The sequence below is a fragment of the Aythya ferina genome (assembly GCF_964211825.1).
Source record: "Aythya ferina genome assembly, chromosome: 5".
Classification (NCBI taxonomy): Eukaryota; Metazoa; Chordata; class Aves; order Anseriformes; family Anatidae; genus Aythya; species Aythya ferina.
In genome coordinates, this window is record NC_140301.1 from 15377366 (window position 1) to 15394120 (window position 16755).

Sequence of the window (16755 nt, forward strand, 5' to 3'; positions counted from 1 at the left end):
CAGAGCTGGGGCACAGCACAGGACTGGGGGCCTCCAGCACCACACATGGCTACCAGTGCCCTGCCACTCACACTGTTTTGGCCTTCAAAAGCCCCTGATGCTGCAGCCCCATCAGGCTTTGGAGCTCTTTCAACTGGCTTTTTTACAGCAGCATTCAGTATGTTTGTCTGCTGTGCAAGGCTAGTTCCCATACTATCTATTTGTTGTAGATAAGTTGCATATTAATGCTAAAAATAAGACTTTGTATGTGTTGTTAGTTTCAGCTGTATTGACTCAACGATAAGAACTTTCTGAATTAATTGTAACTACTGTTAACAGCCTTATCTTTTAATATTTTTAATAAACATTTTTGTTCTGTTGAATCACATATTAAGATGAGACTACAGTTTCACTGTGTTTTACAAAATTCTCAAATTGCAGTTCTCAGTTCTAGCCTTTGATATCTTTCACTACTGTATTTTAGAAAAATACTTTATGTACCATTTCTGAAATTTCATGTCTCAGTGACAGGTAATTTACCTTTTGTTTTAAGCTCACGACTGTAGAAAGTACAAGCAGTTTTGGTCTTCCTGTCTGTTGCTTTCCTGTTCATTTATTTTCCAAGACTTCAAGTTTTTTTTTTTTTGTTTTTTTTTTTTTTTTTGCTTGTTTTTGAAGTGGGTGGCACTAAACAGTTTTATCTCTGTTCCACACTGCATTTTCTTGCAATGACAGTGGTGAGCTACTGCATGGCTCTCTCCACTGAGAGTTCTCATTCTGTAAGACACATAAATGGCATTCCTTGTCAGTAAACCAAAATAATCTCTCATTTGTTGGGTTTTTCTTTCTATCTGCTGCCAGCTAAATGCATGGGGCTTAGTCAGTTTTAATGCATTTGCCATATCCAAACTGTTTGTCAGCTGACAATTGCATCTAGGAACTGCCTGTGCAAATCAAACTTCCTAGCTGTCCTACATAGACTTTCTATACAGTTATACAGTTGAGACCTGCTTTATTCCATTCATATGCCCTAGAAATTCAGAGAGTTTCTAATATCACAGCCTAACATGATACTATCTAAGGCTCTCTCTGATAAAGAAGCCTGAACCAGAATGTTTTTTCCCCACACACAGAAAGACATCTTCAACACAGTTAATGGCAACTCTGATCCACACAAAGCTAAGTTTTCTATCTGCCTTGAAAAAAAAAAAAAAAGTCCTGATTTCCTGACTCTAATAAAGTTGATGGGAATTTTGCCACAGCTTTGGTTGGGCCAGGGTTTCATTTTTATTAATAAAGGTCTGTTTTAGCATTCAGTCTTCTCTATTCTGCCTTCTATATTTAGCATATCACAAATTCAAAATGCTTCAAAGCCCCACAGAAGTCTTATCAAAAAGAGACACCTTATGAAATCTCAGGTTACAAACAATGTCAGTAGCATACCTGCAAAACTCAGTTTCTGTGCTTGCCCAATGTTTAAACTCCTTCAAACTCAGCTGTGTTACAGTAGCCCTTTTAATCAGAGCTGTTTTTCATTTTGGAGTGTAAATACCAACTCTCAGTTCCCTCAACCACCCAACTCAGAGCCATCCAGAGAGAGCAAGAAAGGAAATATAAAGCACAATAAAGATGCAAAGACAGGAATAGGAAAAAGAAAAAGGATTTCAATTATGCAATACAATCAAGAGCACCTGTGCTGGAATTCATTAACTCCATTGAGCAGGCAGCTGCATATTTACAACATCCTGATGAGGCAAGGGAAAAAAAGAACAGATCACTGACTGTTATGTTTTCCAATCTGTACAAAACATTTAAAATACCTTTTTTTTTTTTTACTCAGACATTTGATTATCTTGTTCTCCTCTCAGAATGGCTGATTTCCTGTATTTGTGCATATAAGTCTGTGTAGTTCATTTTATAGGTTTCTTCAGTATAAATACAAAAGAACAATGAAATAATATTCTCCAAAAAGTACAGTTCATACTAGTGTTTCTGTAAAGTTAAATACTTGAAGCAATGCTCAACACCTGTCTTCTGAAGTTAATCAATTGAGAGACCAGTCTGACTAGCCTAATATGGCTAGGATGATTGCAACTGATAATTGTGACTTAGTTTTCACCCTGGTATAAGTTCTCACCTATAAGAATTTATATTCTTATTTTTCCTGCTGCAGGTTTGTGTTTTATTCTAGATGGGTAAGCCTATAACCCTTGAAATTTTCCCTTGGACCTCTGTAATGGCTTTTGGCTGTGGAGAAAGTCCATCGTCCTGATTCATACACCTGTGGCAATTAAGGGACATTAGGTGGATCTTGACCTCGCTGACTTCTTTTGGCCTCTGCTAACAGTGATCACATAGGTTATTTTCAAGTGTTTATTGGACTTTTCAAGGGGAAATTCTGAAAAAACAGATCACAAATGTCTCCTATGTGCAACTGCTCTGATGCTGTGGGAGGACCGTAATGCTGCCTCAGATTATATTCAATTCTACTCATGTTGCTTAATGAATGAGGTGTGAGAGGAATCTGGATTCAAACAATGGCCTCTGCAAAGCTGGAACATCACAAGATTCCCATGAACGGATTTCCTCAGGTTTGGCAAGGGAAGACAGATGCATGCTGTTAGTTATACTTCAGTGGGATCTTCCAGTAGTATCTTTAAAAATGGAAGACTTTAGCAAGAATCCATTATGCACCAACTTATTTTGATCTCTTACTAAATATGAACAGGGCAAGCAAGAAGGACTGGTAGTATTTGGTCTGTGTCTGTCTGCCTGGATGTAGTGTCACACTTTGCGTTATGATTTGTGTTCTCCTTTATATTCTGGAGACTAATTCATCTATCTTGAGTACTCTTTCTGTTCCACTTGAAGTGCAATGGAAGTGACTACACATCCAGAATTCCTGATACTGAATTCACATCTCATATCTGAGTGTCAAAAATCTCTATTGAGTTGAATCAACTAATATTGAATTTGTATAACTGAGAAGAAAATTAGTATTTGACCTCTTTTCCTTAGTTTTACTGTGATATCATGCTTACTAATGTAACATACTGTACAAAAGAGTTCTAAAACAGAAGAACACAATTAATAGAACAGCAGAAACTGAGTTTCAAGCATTGAAATACTACCAGACAATGTATTTCCTTAGAAGTTTGTCTAGGCATAATTCTTTTCCTCAAAATTTCTTTATTCTCCTACTTTGTTCATTACTTTAATGAAATAACACTTGCCTGTCCTTTAGAAAAGGATTCACATTTCTTATATATTTATTTTTAAAGACAAGCATATGATTAAGGTGGCTTTATTAGCACATTTGAGGCCAAGGACCTCATTAGATAAGTAATTTTCAATGAAAGAGCCTACTACAAGTTATTCTACTAAGACAAATACAGCATTGAACAGATGACAATTAACAGTTAGTGGCAAATTGGAAGGTAAATAAAAGATGAGCATAGCAGCATCCACCAACTATTTGTTACACGATGGCTACGACTAAACAAACATAACAAAGTTCCATGTCTTGAGCAACTTGTTTCATACAGATTTTACATACCTACCTCACCTGAAAAATATCTTAATGCATTGTGGGACACCAAGGGAGTTTAGGGGATGTCAAGGGCATGTTAAGAGACTACTTTTGGGATCCCTGAAGGGATGTGTCTGAGCTGGTACATTTGCCTGGATCCAAAAGCAACCAGCCTGTATTAGTGTGACACTGTACCTAAGGTGGCAGACCCAGTCTTTCTGTGAGGCTAATTAGCATGATCATACTGCCTCCAGTTTCAAAGCATGCTCAACCATCTCTTTGATATCTCACTGTACAGGCATAATATGTAGTTCAGTGCTAGTCACCTACTTTTGCTCGAATTGTCAGTTGATAGCCCTCTTTCAGTGCTAAATATATAACCAAAGCCTGCCCTTCCTTAAGGAAACAAAGACATCCCTCCTTTATATCAGATTAGACAGAACACTTCCAAGGATCCTCAGCCTGTCTAATTCAATCCCAGTTCTCTATCTTCGAGGAATTTACTACTCCTACATAAAAGCTCTAATTAATGATATAGATGTGCCTATATACTGACTTTTATTGCCTGCTTGAGAATCTTCATGCTTGAGGATGTATGACCATCAGAAATAGAAGAAAATATTCTGGGCCACAATTTAGAAGTGATTTTTATCAATTTCTATCTTGTTTTCCTTATTTCTAAACAGAGAACTTTTTGCTGGAAAGTCTGACAGATCGGTAGGGTCCAATCAGGGATCTCATTTTAACCTTGATCATCTGACTGTCAAAGTCACCTTCCACTAGTAAAAAAAAAAGATTAATAGGTCACAGAAAACATTTTAATATCCAAGGTATCTTGACTGTCTATTAATAGAATAGTTCAGTTGAAAGGTCCACTTGAAAAGGATCTTTAAAGATTGTCTAGTCCAAACTGCCTGACTTCTTCAGTGCTAACCAAAAGGTAAGGTATGCTATGAGGGCATTGTCCAACTGCCTCTTGAACACCAACAGGCAAGGGACATCAACCACCTTCCAGGAAGCCTGTTCCAGTGTCTGACCACCCTCAAGGTAAGTACATTTTTCCCAGCATCTGGTCTGACCCTCCCCTTGTGCAGCTGTGTGCTGTTCCTCACATCCTGCCATCAGTTCTCAGGGAGCAGAGACTAGCACCTCCCTCTCAGGAGGCTGCAGAAAGCAATGAGGTCACTCACAGCCTCCTTTGCTCCAGGCTGGACAGCCTAAGTGTCCTCAACCTCTCCTCACAGCACACACCTACAAGCCCTTTTACCAGCTTTGTTGCCCTCCTCTGGGCACCTTCAGGTACTTTAACATCATTTTTATGTTGTGGAGCCCAGAACTGCACACAAGATCCAAGGTGAGGCTGCACCAATACTAAATACAGTGGGAGAATCACCTCTTTTGACTAGCTGGCAATGGCATGTATAACATGCCTTAAAATGCTGTTTGTCTTCCTGGCTGCCAGGGCACACTCCTGGCTCATGCTGAGCATGCTGCCAAGCAGCACCCCCAGGTCCCTTCCTGCTGAGCTGCTCACCAGCCACTCAGCTCCCAGTGTGTGCCTGTAATCAGCATTACTCCATCCCAGAGGCAGCACCCATCATCTACCTTGGTTGAACTTCATGCCATTGCCAATTTCCCAATGATATACTCAATAAAATACTAGCCCCAGCATTTGCAATACCTTGCCAAACAGTTGCTGGATGCTTTACATTTCTGATTTGTTGGTGACACCAGAAGCTTCAATGAGCACCTTTAGCCTTGTTAACTCTTCCATAACTTATCAAAATGTTTGCAAAAAGTTGATACAGTACATTTGATTTTCAAGGTGTTAGCTTTGAAAATTTAAGGGCCTTTTTAAGGCCATGATGTCATGGGGTAAAGAGGACTGTTTCCTCATGAATTGATAACTGACAAAGGTAGAAAATCTGTGGCAAGTATTAAAATGCCCACAGAAATCTGCATCGGGACCTCTGCTTTTTAAAGTTTAAGACAGTAAAAAAAAAAAAAAAAAAACAGTGAACTACGAAGAATAACAGAAATATCTCAAAACACTAAAAGACTTTGTGATAAAATGGCAGATAAAATCCAATGCAAAATGAGTGTTTATGAAGAAAGTACTGTTCTGAAGAAAAATATATACAGTGATAGCTCTAAATCTACTGATACTCAGAAAAGTGATTAGGGAGGCATGGACAACTCTTTGAAAGTATCATTCAATATTCATTTGTGGTCAAAAGAAAATTGAATGTTGATACTTACTAGGAAAGAAACTGAGAGCAAAAAAAAAAAAAGAAGATGACCCTATATAAATCCCTTCAGTACTGCTTATTACAAGTCCTGTGTAAGTTTGCTACCTCTTAAAGGCAATTTTGAAAGAAACTATAAAATATACACGAAAAAACAGCAAGAATGGCCAAAGAAAGAGAATGACGTTGACTTGAGGCAAACCAGGGATATTAGAATTCTTTACTTTGGAAGAGAGATACAAGAAGATGTGTATGACATGGAGAAGTTGCATTGGGAATAATTACTCACTGTCCCTTACCACAAAAGAACTGGCAGGTGCCTCATTAAGTTACCAGCATCTCATTTAAAATAACCAAAGGATTTTTTTCATATCGCACAAAACTGCACAGTAGAGCTGTGTGCTGTAATATGCTATAGTGTAAAATATACATGAGTTTAAAAAACAAAACTAGTCAAATTCATGAAGCACAGATCAACAGCCCCTTTGTTGTTTTCCAGGTTGCATTCATCCAGTCTCATCCTCATAAGCGTTCAACCTAGTTTTAGCCCAAAGGAGATTATAGTCTCCACTGAAACATTCATTCTGTGTCACAAATCTGTCAAGGACTGTATTCAGTGCTCTGAAAAAATCAATTTCATGCATAAATTTTGAGAAGTTTCTCTTGTTAGAAACTAACTCACAATAGCAGTCTCTTTAGGCTAACTTTGAATCTTATTCTCTAACAGGACCTAGAATGCTTACAGCAAAATCCTCTGCTGTTCTCTCCAAAGTGTCATGCATGTTAACTGCATGACGTGTTAATCAGTAGATGTCAACCTGGGACAATTAAGAGCCTTAAGTGCAACTTTCATTCATTTTATACCAAGCTACACACACGTTTGCATTACATAATAAAGACTAAGGCTACAATGTCAATAATTCAAAAGCTGCCAGAATAAGTGCTCATTCTATAACCTTCACTGGTCCCTCTCTAAATATGCCTTATGGTAAAGTCTTGATTACATAGTTGTATATTTTTTCCACAGAACTCTCACCAGGACTGTGATATGACCTGAAGTTCCTTAGGCTTGAAAACCAAAGGAATTAAAACTGTGTATTCACAGCAACTCCTGACACTTGGTGTTTTCAGGATATCAGAGTTATCTGTGATATCACCAGCATTACAGTCTACAGATTCCTGCTCTTCCTGACTAAGCATCTGGGACATGAGCAAGGGGCTGCACTGCTGTTCATTCTTATTGTCAGCACTGTCTCCTCTGGGAGATTTAGTATGGAATTGTAATTGCATGGCAATAATCTATGAAGAGATGGATATGCTTAATAAGAATGGATATTTTTATACCAGTTTCAGATCCTAAACACTAAGATGTATCTGCTGCATCTGACCACCTTTCAAAATAAACACATTTGAGCAAGCTGTCATGAAATTGCAAAAGAAATCCGTGACACAAAGGTGACTAAGCTAAACTTCATCTGCTTGCTGAAAAGTCAACGTGGTCAGCTGTTCTGAAAAAAATGATTGAAGAAGTGTTTTCCTGGCAGATAGATCTTTGCTATAGAAAAGTCTCAGCCTTAGCATATGAAGTTTGACAGTGCTCCATGCACACAAATTTTGGATGATAGCATTAATTTTACATAATAAATGTAAATGCATACAACCAGTAATGCCTAAAAAGCAAGAAGGTAAACAATTTTATTGACTTAAGATTCCAACATATGGCAGTTTTACTACAACATGACACTTTGAAATAGTTAGTATTCTTTCTGTGGAAGCTAGTTGGAAATCCATGTGACAAAAAGCAATGCGGACAATGATTTTATATTAAATACATAGCACTGATTATAAATTATTATAAATTAGTATTTTATTTCATGTGAAGACATATTCTTATGGTATTTGTTATTCTGATTATACTTCCTCCTCTGCTCAAACTAGTATGTTTAAATACTTTAAATGTTTTAAGTATATACAGATGTTCAGAATACCTGCAAGTACAGATACTGATTCCAACTCTGGTGACACTGATAGCCATGTTTCCTCAGGAACTTCTGTCCTTTAAGAACACTTACAAAGAGGAATACAGCCTAAGAGAATGCAAACTATCACAGATAATCACTGGCCAATGCTCTGCTGTTTGCAGTGTGGGTTAGAACATGTTTTACCTAACCTTTTACCTGCCCAAGCATATAAGTAATAGGATGAAGTGGTTCCTTATTTTCATTTCCTGGTTTTCATACCTGTATATGTGAAATCCCAAGGAATTTTAATTGAAAACATACTGTATACAGTAAGAAATTCTTTAGGATTTTAGAAAATTCCCTCAAGCTGAGGAATGATCACTATATAAAGGGGAACTATCTTTTGTGTGGCTCTTGTGACTTAATGTTATTATATACTCTAAATTCTCCCTGCTGATACTGGTACTCATATGATCTCTGAAACTTGTTTACAGTACCATAACTAAAAATAAAACATCAAAGAATAAAATAGCCTATAACTGCCAATGGCTAGAAGATAATTTAGAATAACAACAGCCATGACTCACTATGCCTACCTGTAGGGTTCTCCAACTCAATTTCATCACAATTTATATATTTTTGTTTTGATTTTTTTTTTACAAACTTTAATTTTTGTGACCTAATCATTAAACCCAAATCAAAAAACCATAAGTACTCACCACACTGAACCTTATCACACATTCACACTGGGCAACAGTCAGTGGCACTATAGGGAGAATAGAGAAATGGTGGAGTGGGCAGGAAAGTAGAGGATATGGGCTCACAACCTACTTCCTTCTTCTGGAGCAATTAACACAACAAGTATGTGTTTATCAATCAGTGAATAGGAGACTTTGACCATCCCACAAGGCAATGTCCCCCACAAAACATCCATTTTTCAACTGCAAGTTGAATGAAGGCTGCATTCTGTAGTTCAATTTATACGAGACAATGTAGTGGCTGTTAAAACAGTTAACTGCACTCTTGGATTACACTCTTATTAGAAAAAACATGAGTCTTCAAATACATTAGGTAACAATGCAGTCACTTTTCTCATGCTTTAGGGTCAGAGGAGGAAAAAAGCCTTTCCCGCAACTGTCATATATAATGCTCTTGTAAATGTCCTCCATTCCTTACAGGGCCCATAGGCCACATGCAAAGCTTTCCCACCCCATGCATCTTCACTTGAAGAAGCTTTATTCATCAGGTTTATTACTTAAAGGACTGTAAACACAAATGCTAAGCTATGAACAAGTCCATATGAGGGTGGTGAGACAATAGTGAGCATTTATCAATTAAGGAGTTTTAACAAGTTAAACATTGTGATGAAGAGAAAGTGCCATCTAGTGAAAGCAGTAACTTAAAATAATAAAAAGTGAAGTTCAATGTTATCAGTTTCTAGATGTGTGAAAATAGCCAGTGTTTCATTAATATCATGTCTCAATCACAGCAAAGTCTTCCAAATTTGAGTACACTCCATGGTGTGTTTTTTTTTTTTTTTTTTTTTTTCCCCAGTTTTAGAAATGGATACACATTGTAAACCCATTTTATTCTTAAAGCAAAACACGGGCAAATTGTGCTGGAAGTGCTGTGGTTTCTCTATAAGCTACTTTTCCTTCTGGAAAGTATGAGGCAGAGTGCAACCTCTGAGCCACTATGCAGGACTGAACTGCTTAAAGTCAAGCAGTCCACAGACTTCTCAGAAAAATGAGGGAAATTACCTTGAGGTCATATCTGTTTCTATTCTACCCTCTCTTCAGCTCACCTGGTCTGAATAAATTCATGGAGACAAACTGCATAGGGTATTAATCTCTGAAATCATTAATGCTCAGAATCATTGCTTTTAGTCTATTGCCCACTGGTAAATAAAGATTCTCCAGTAAATCATTGGAAGGCAATCTGGAGTAATTAAACCTCAGATTAAAAAGGTAACCTGAGACACATTAAACCACTAGGTAAATCAAAGATTACCTTTTGATTTTCAAGCATTGAGGAATGAAAAAATTTGCCTTAGATTCATGATACAGAAGTTTTTCAAAGGACTTCACTGTAAATGTGTACTTTTATATAGATTTTTTTTTTTTTCAGATTGAAGCTGAAGCACAACGCTCAAATCCAGAGTCCTTCAGTCCTTCATCCTGGGCTCCTGACAGAAGTTTCACAATGCTTAACTCTAACAGTCTATCACCCTGCTTTCTAATGGTAATGCTTCTCTCTGCCCCTTCTGCTACAAAGAGGTGGGAAAACATTTCAATGTCACTGTGAGTGTTGTGAATGTCACTTCATTGTGAAACATGAAACAGGCTGTGAAAATATGTTCATTATTTATTGAACTGCTAACAATGTGCTCAGTATTGAACAGGATACTAAGTCGAGCCTTCCCCAAACTGCTTGTAACTGAAACAGTCAATGTATGTTGATAAGTCCCCACTCCTAATACATATACAAACCTCCCAACAACAGAGTTAATATACCAAAAATTACTTATAATCTCCATTTCAGATCTTCCTACTAATCACCCTTCTGGAGATTTCAAATTGAACTTGACCACCTGAGCTACTGTATTCCTCATCTCTGAAGATACACTGCATAATTTGATACTCGGAGTGACAAATTTACTTTCTCCCTGTGAAACCTTGAGGGAAAAATCTGAAGAGTGCAAAATGCTGGCATCTTTTGATAACTTGCTCCGGCCTTTTATTATTTACTCTATATCAAACACTGTAGTATTTATAATACCAACTTTTTCATTAGAATAGCAGTTATAATTACTCTGGGCTTTACTACTCTTATCTGCAAGTTCGCATGATAAACATTATCAAGGACATATCCCTTTACTTGACAAAAAGAAGCTCCCTTCCTGTTAATTTATTTACTTGCGGTTTGGAAGAACTTGAACAGCAGAGGAGGCACTGTAAGCAAATAAGTTATTAAAAGCATATTAGGAATGATTTAGAATGGTTCCACAAACTGAAACCTGTAATGGGAAAGATTAGAGGATGACCCCTATGAAGAACAGTGCAGAGCAAGGAAGAGTGGAGATATCCCAAGACATTTCTGTTAGTACATCCCAGAGCATACACATCCCCTGGCACCTCAGAGCAATGCTACAGGACTGGTGCCAAGACTGCTCATTTATTAATTTATTCTACCTGCAAAAGGACATGAAACATCTGACACTTTGGGGTTAGTGATCTATTTAAATTCTTCCTTACTTCTATCTTCATTTTATTTTGTTTCCTCTTAACATTACTTTTGAATGAGATCAAAATATGCTTAATCATTAAAAAGAACCTGACACTTTCTGTAAAAGCAGTAATATTTGCTTTTGTTGTAGCTTCTGCTGTAGAAAGAGTAGAGTTAGAAGCAATAAATATTGAAGCTCAAGGAGAAAGGCTGGGGATTAATTTGAATGATTTCTACACACAATAGATTTTCAGTACATAACACCCATCTTTCAATATGTTTAATACAATGCAGCTGGTATTAATTCTTACTTGCTGTAGCATATATTGCTAATTAAACAGTTCTGTCCTGCTCTAATTTCTGTTTAGTTGTTTGCATATATTTCCTTATTTTCTGCTGGCACACTGAATTGGTGATTTGTCCCCTTGATGTAAGCAGAATTGAAAGAGGCAATAGCTGAACACAAGCTGCATTGAGAAAGTGTTGGGGAAAGGATGGCCTACCATCAGCAGGAGCACCCAGGCATCTTGTCTGCCAGATGGGGCATATGCTGCCTCAAACCCAGACCTGAACTGTGCTATACCATATCATATCTTTACATTAGGTAAGCCACACCATCTTGTTACTTGAGCTGCCTTTATAAATATGCCATCTCTGCCTGCTGGGGTAAGGATCTAATAATTCATTAGGAGTTAGGACACATCTTTCATACACATGCTTAAAATCTTAAACTGTTTTATCTGCTGTGACACCTAGGAGTAGGTGTGGTTTTACACTTCGAGCAACTGTGGTCCTGTGGCTGTACTTTAGGATGTCAATAAATTTGGCTTGGTTTAAAGCCCTGTCAGATGTCAATGGAGGAATTCTCATCTATGGTAGATAATTTTTTACAATATCACTTAAAAATTGAATACATAATTTTAAAATGACAGTAAAATGTTTTTCTATGTATTTCTGTAATATGTATAATCTACATTCCATAAGAGTAGTGTCTATGCTTTCTATATGCACTTTCTTGATAATGAAAAGTCACTGAACTCTCACTATTTATCCAGTTTATTTGAAGAGTTGTCTTATTTTTGGAGGAATGAAAATATTAGCTAATGATTTGAAAAGATGAGTTCCTCTGTGTTGTTTTGGACAGACCAGTGCCTGTGGGTTGGTTTCATAATGCTTTCACAAAATTACTGAAAAATCAGTTATTAGAAAACTTTTTTTTTTTTTTTAAATATTTACCTTTTCTGCTGAGAAATCACTTCATAAATCACCTCAGATCACACCAGCAGCATCAGTCTGCCCATGTAACACAACACAACTGATTCAGGCTGACAAGACACCACCCAGCCATGTATTAATTGCATGGGGGTGAAAGAACAAAATACATTTCTCAAAAGACGATAAGGAAATGCACAGACAGAATCACCACTTGTCACAGCCATGGTCTTCTGGTACTTCCAGCATGGAGCTGCTAATTGAATGGCCCTTCATTTATGAAGCTAGACCTTTCTTTATAGGCTGGAGTCACAAGGGAGAGACTGAAAAAAAATCTCCCTGCTTCCAGTTTGATTTGCTTCAGTGAGGCAGCCCCAGCCAAAGCTTACTGTGCATTTTGTACTGCTTCAAAACCCATTCTGGAAATACTTCAATGAGACTTCAGTCAGTGCAAAGGCCTTACAGAAGTTCTCTGCACACAGGAAACTTGAATGCTGTACAAACATACTCTAAACTTATAGCGAAAAACACAAGTATTTGATTTAAAAGTTTAACATCAGCAATCTGAAGGTTGAGAGCTCTTCTTTGAACTCAAGTGACTCATGTGAATTACTTTGTGCTTCTAAGTCACATCACAGCTTTTTGCAAATGGTTTCACATGATTGTTTACTGTCAGGTGAGTACAAGTGACTCAAATATAGGCTCGCATGTGAAGATGAAGACATACAATGAGGAACTGTAATTTAATTTTTTGGTAAACAAGTGTCGTGGTTCCGCTCGAGTGGGCAGCCGAGCTCCACCACAGACGCTCTCTCACTCCCCCTCCTCAAAGAGGAATGGGGAGAAAATATGTGAAAAGGGCTCAAGGGTTGAAATAAGGACGAGAAAATCACGCAATAATTATTGTAACTGGCAAAACTGACTCAGCATAAGAAGATAGTAAGATTTATTGCTCATTACTAACAAGCTAGAGAAGTGAGAAACAAAGGAAAGAAACCAAAAGCACCTTCTCCCCCCATCCACCCTCTTCCACCTCCTCCCCCCAAGCGGCGCAGGGGAACGGGGGAATGGGGGTTATGGTCAGTCTACAGCACTTCTTCTCTGCCGCTCCTTCTCGGTCACTCTCATCCCCTGTGCTGTGGGGTCCCACCCACGGGATGCAGTCCTTGATGAACTGATCCAGCGTGGGCTTCCCACAGGCAGCAGCTCTTCCAGAACTGCTCCAGATATGGGTCCGTACCACGGGGTCCATCCCTCAGGAGAAAACTGCTCCAACCTGGCTCCCCTACGGGCAGCAGCTCCTGCCAGGTCACCTGCTCCTGCATGGGCTCCTCTCCACGGGCTACAGGTCCGGCCCGGAATCTGCTCCGGCAGGGGTCTTCCACAGGCGGCAGCCTCCGTCGGTGCAGGGCCACCTGCTCCACTGTGGTCTCCTCCACAGGCTGCAGCATGGAACCCTGCTCCACCGTGGTACTCCATGGGCTGCAGGGGGACATCCTGCTTCACCATGGTCCTCACCACAGGCCGCAGGGGACTTCTGCTCCGGCGCCTAGAGCACCTCTCCCCCTCCTTCTACACTGACCTTGGCACCTGCAAGGCTGTTTCTCACTCCCTTCACTCTCCCGGCTGCTGTGTGGTGCAGCATTTTTTTTCCCTGTCTTAAATATGCTCTCACAGAGGCGCAAAACAACATCGCTTATTGGCTCAGATCTGGAAAACAATGGGGCCCTTCCCAAACATGGGGCAGCTTCTAGATCTTTCTCACAGAAACCACCCCTATGGCTCCCTGCTACCAAAACCTTGCCACGTAAACCCACTACAACAAGCATTAGGCCTATCTAGCTTAGTTTCAGTAATTCAGGATAGAGGCAAGGTGAGACACCAATGAGCAGTGCTGGTGTGTCAGGATGGCGATTCTCAAGTCAATCATTCTGACCACAAATAACTTGCTAAAAGTCAACAGGTTATCTAATATGCTGTCACAATGCACTGATGTTAGTCTGACACCAAGAAAACTACATCTGAGCATTTTTTGTTAAAAAATGAAAGGAATTTCCTCAAAGTTACATCTGCATATCAGTTTACCTCATCACTCATGGCTTTTAATGAGTTTCCTTTTATTAAGTGCTCCTTTACTCAGGAGTACTGGGGTGCTTGACACAAGCTAAGCCCTTTAGCCTTTTGTCTCCTGAGGTTCGCAGCCTTTGTGTTGTGCTGTCCACAGCACTGTAGCATCTGAGTTTTATAACTACTGAACATATTGCCATCGCCCTTACAGACTAGGAAAATAAATGAAGGAATACCAAGATTAAAGTGATCTGGGTTCAAAGTCCAGAAAGTTATAGCAGGGTTGGGACCTCAAGCACAGATCTACAAGCCAAAAAAATGTTTTTTGAAATTCAGGCAGTCAGGGTGTGTGGAAGCAGACAGTAATAAAAATAAAGCTGGCACTCCTTGCATCTAATTGCCTGTTTTAACTTCTAAGCACCATATCAAAAACTTTAATGCATTCATCCCATACAATTACAAGGTGCAATACCTACTTAAATATTTTAAGGATACCTAAAAACACCAGGGCATCTGTAGCTTGAACTTCCCTTGGCACTTGTTGTAAAGAATTATATTCTTAGCTAGCTTTGAAAACATTTGATAAGGTGATGGTTTGGCTTAAAGTTTACATTGGTGGTTGCTTCCTTTTCCTCCTTATTTTCCTCCTTATTCATAGCTAATTAAATGCATGCTTAAAAACATTTTTCACAATAGCTTGGAACTCAGAGCAGTAAAATTATTTCCAATAATAATACATAAGTAAAGGAACTCAGCATTGGCCTTAGATATTCTGCATATTTGTAATGAAGACTGCAGCAACCAAAAACCCATGAACTCCTGCAGGATAATGCATGCTTGAAATCTGCCTAATAAGAGTCAAACACATAAGTAATGCACAAATGCAATAATGCTGTTCTGATTTATGCATTGATTTTGGAACAGATTTTTAGTTGTCTGCTTGCTGTTTTTCCCTAATAGATACCTGTATGCACACCATAGGTGTGATATTTTAGTATGAATGTGAAATAGTAATTTTAAGTTACTCTTCATGTACCATCCTGCTTCACTGCTTCAAGATGTCTTTTCAACAGTGTTTCTATCAGTGAAATTTGCTAGAATGTACTACCTACTCAAGTATTATGACAGACAGGGTAATACAAGTAAGATAAATATAAACAATATTAATAAAAAGGAAAGACATGTTAACACAGTAAGAATAATTCACTTGCAAGTGTGGATGAACATCAAAATCTTTGAAACACTGCCAGTCTTTTCCTAGAACAAGGGGAGGGTTTTATAGATAGAAAAGCCTTTTTCTAATTACTTTCCCTTCCAATTGTTAAGATATATCTTATTTCTAATACTCTATGAAATCATGATTTACAGAGGAAGACAGTTTATCAAGTACCACAAAGAACATTTACTTATACTTCTCATTACAAATTTGAGGTTTTCAAATCATTTATCTGGACATAATTAGGCAGAGCAATAAGCAAAAAACATTCTCAAACCCCCAAATGCACCTGTCTTCCTTTCATTGCACATTTTGAGTGATTGAAACTGAATTTTATAAATGCTGCTTAAACTATACATGCCCATAGCATGCAGTTATTGCTTTAACAGGAAAAATGCACCCTTTCTACTAGGCAAAGGTTTCTAGCTGGAGTAGCATTAGCAGGCATCATTAGGACACTGTTAGGTACAGCTGAGGAAGCTTTGCCTCTGTTATGTCATCCATCTCCCAGCCATTAAAAGTAACATTGTAAGCTGTTATGTAGTTGTCATATCAGGAGGAAGTCCTATTCCGCTTTAATTAAATTTTTCTGGCAATGGATAAAGACATGGAATGGAAATAATTAAGCCCATATAAGTTATTCTCTTTTGCTCTTAAATCATTATTCAAGAGGAAAACCTCTAAAGTTTTATCCTTCACTGTGCCTTTTTTCTGAGACTATTTTCTCAGGTTCCTGCCATTTATTAATGTGTTGATTCATTTTAGCAGGATTAATATCTCAGGGGGGTCATATTTCATTTCTGTTGAATTTCCAACATGCAGAAGCTGTTTCAGAGAATCCTTACCAAATAGTTACAGATGAACTATCTTCGGAGATCAGTGTGATGTATTTAAAATTGAAGGCAGCTGCAATGCACAGATTTAGGTTAAATGGCTTGGCAACTGCCCAGCCAGCCAGCCATTTGGAAGATTTTCAGTCACAAGTGGTATGAATAAGCTGTCCAAGAGTACTCAAGGCCAGAGCCAGCAACTTCGAAACCCAGTACCCCCTTTTAAGGCAGATGAAGCAAAAGGGAGCCCAAAAGCCTCTGTTAAGCTCTCTCTACGCTCTGCTGAGGCTCTCAGAAAGGCATCTGGAACCATAGAAGGAGCAGTGAGAAGGCTTAACTCAGTCACAAACCCGTTAGCTTCCTATTGCCAGTTCATCAGAAAATGCTGAGAGTCAAAAGAAAACTGGCATTATTCAGATAGGGAAGCAGCATTTGTGTCACTTCTGCCTTCTCTTCTCCCACTCTCCACCCCTCCCCCCCCTTCTTTAAA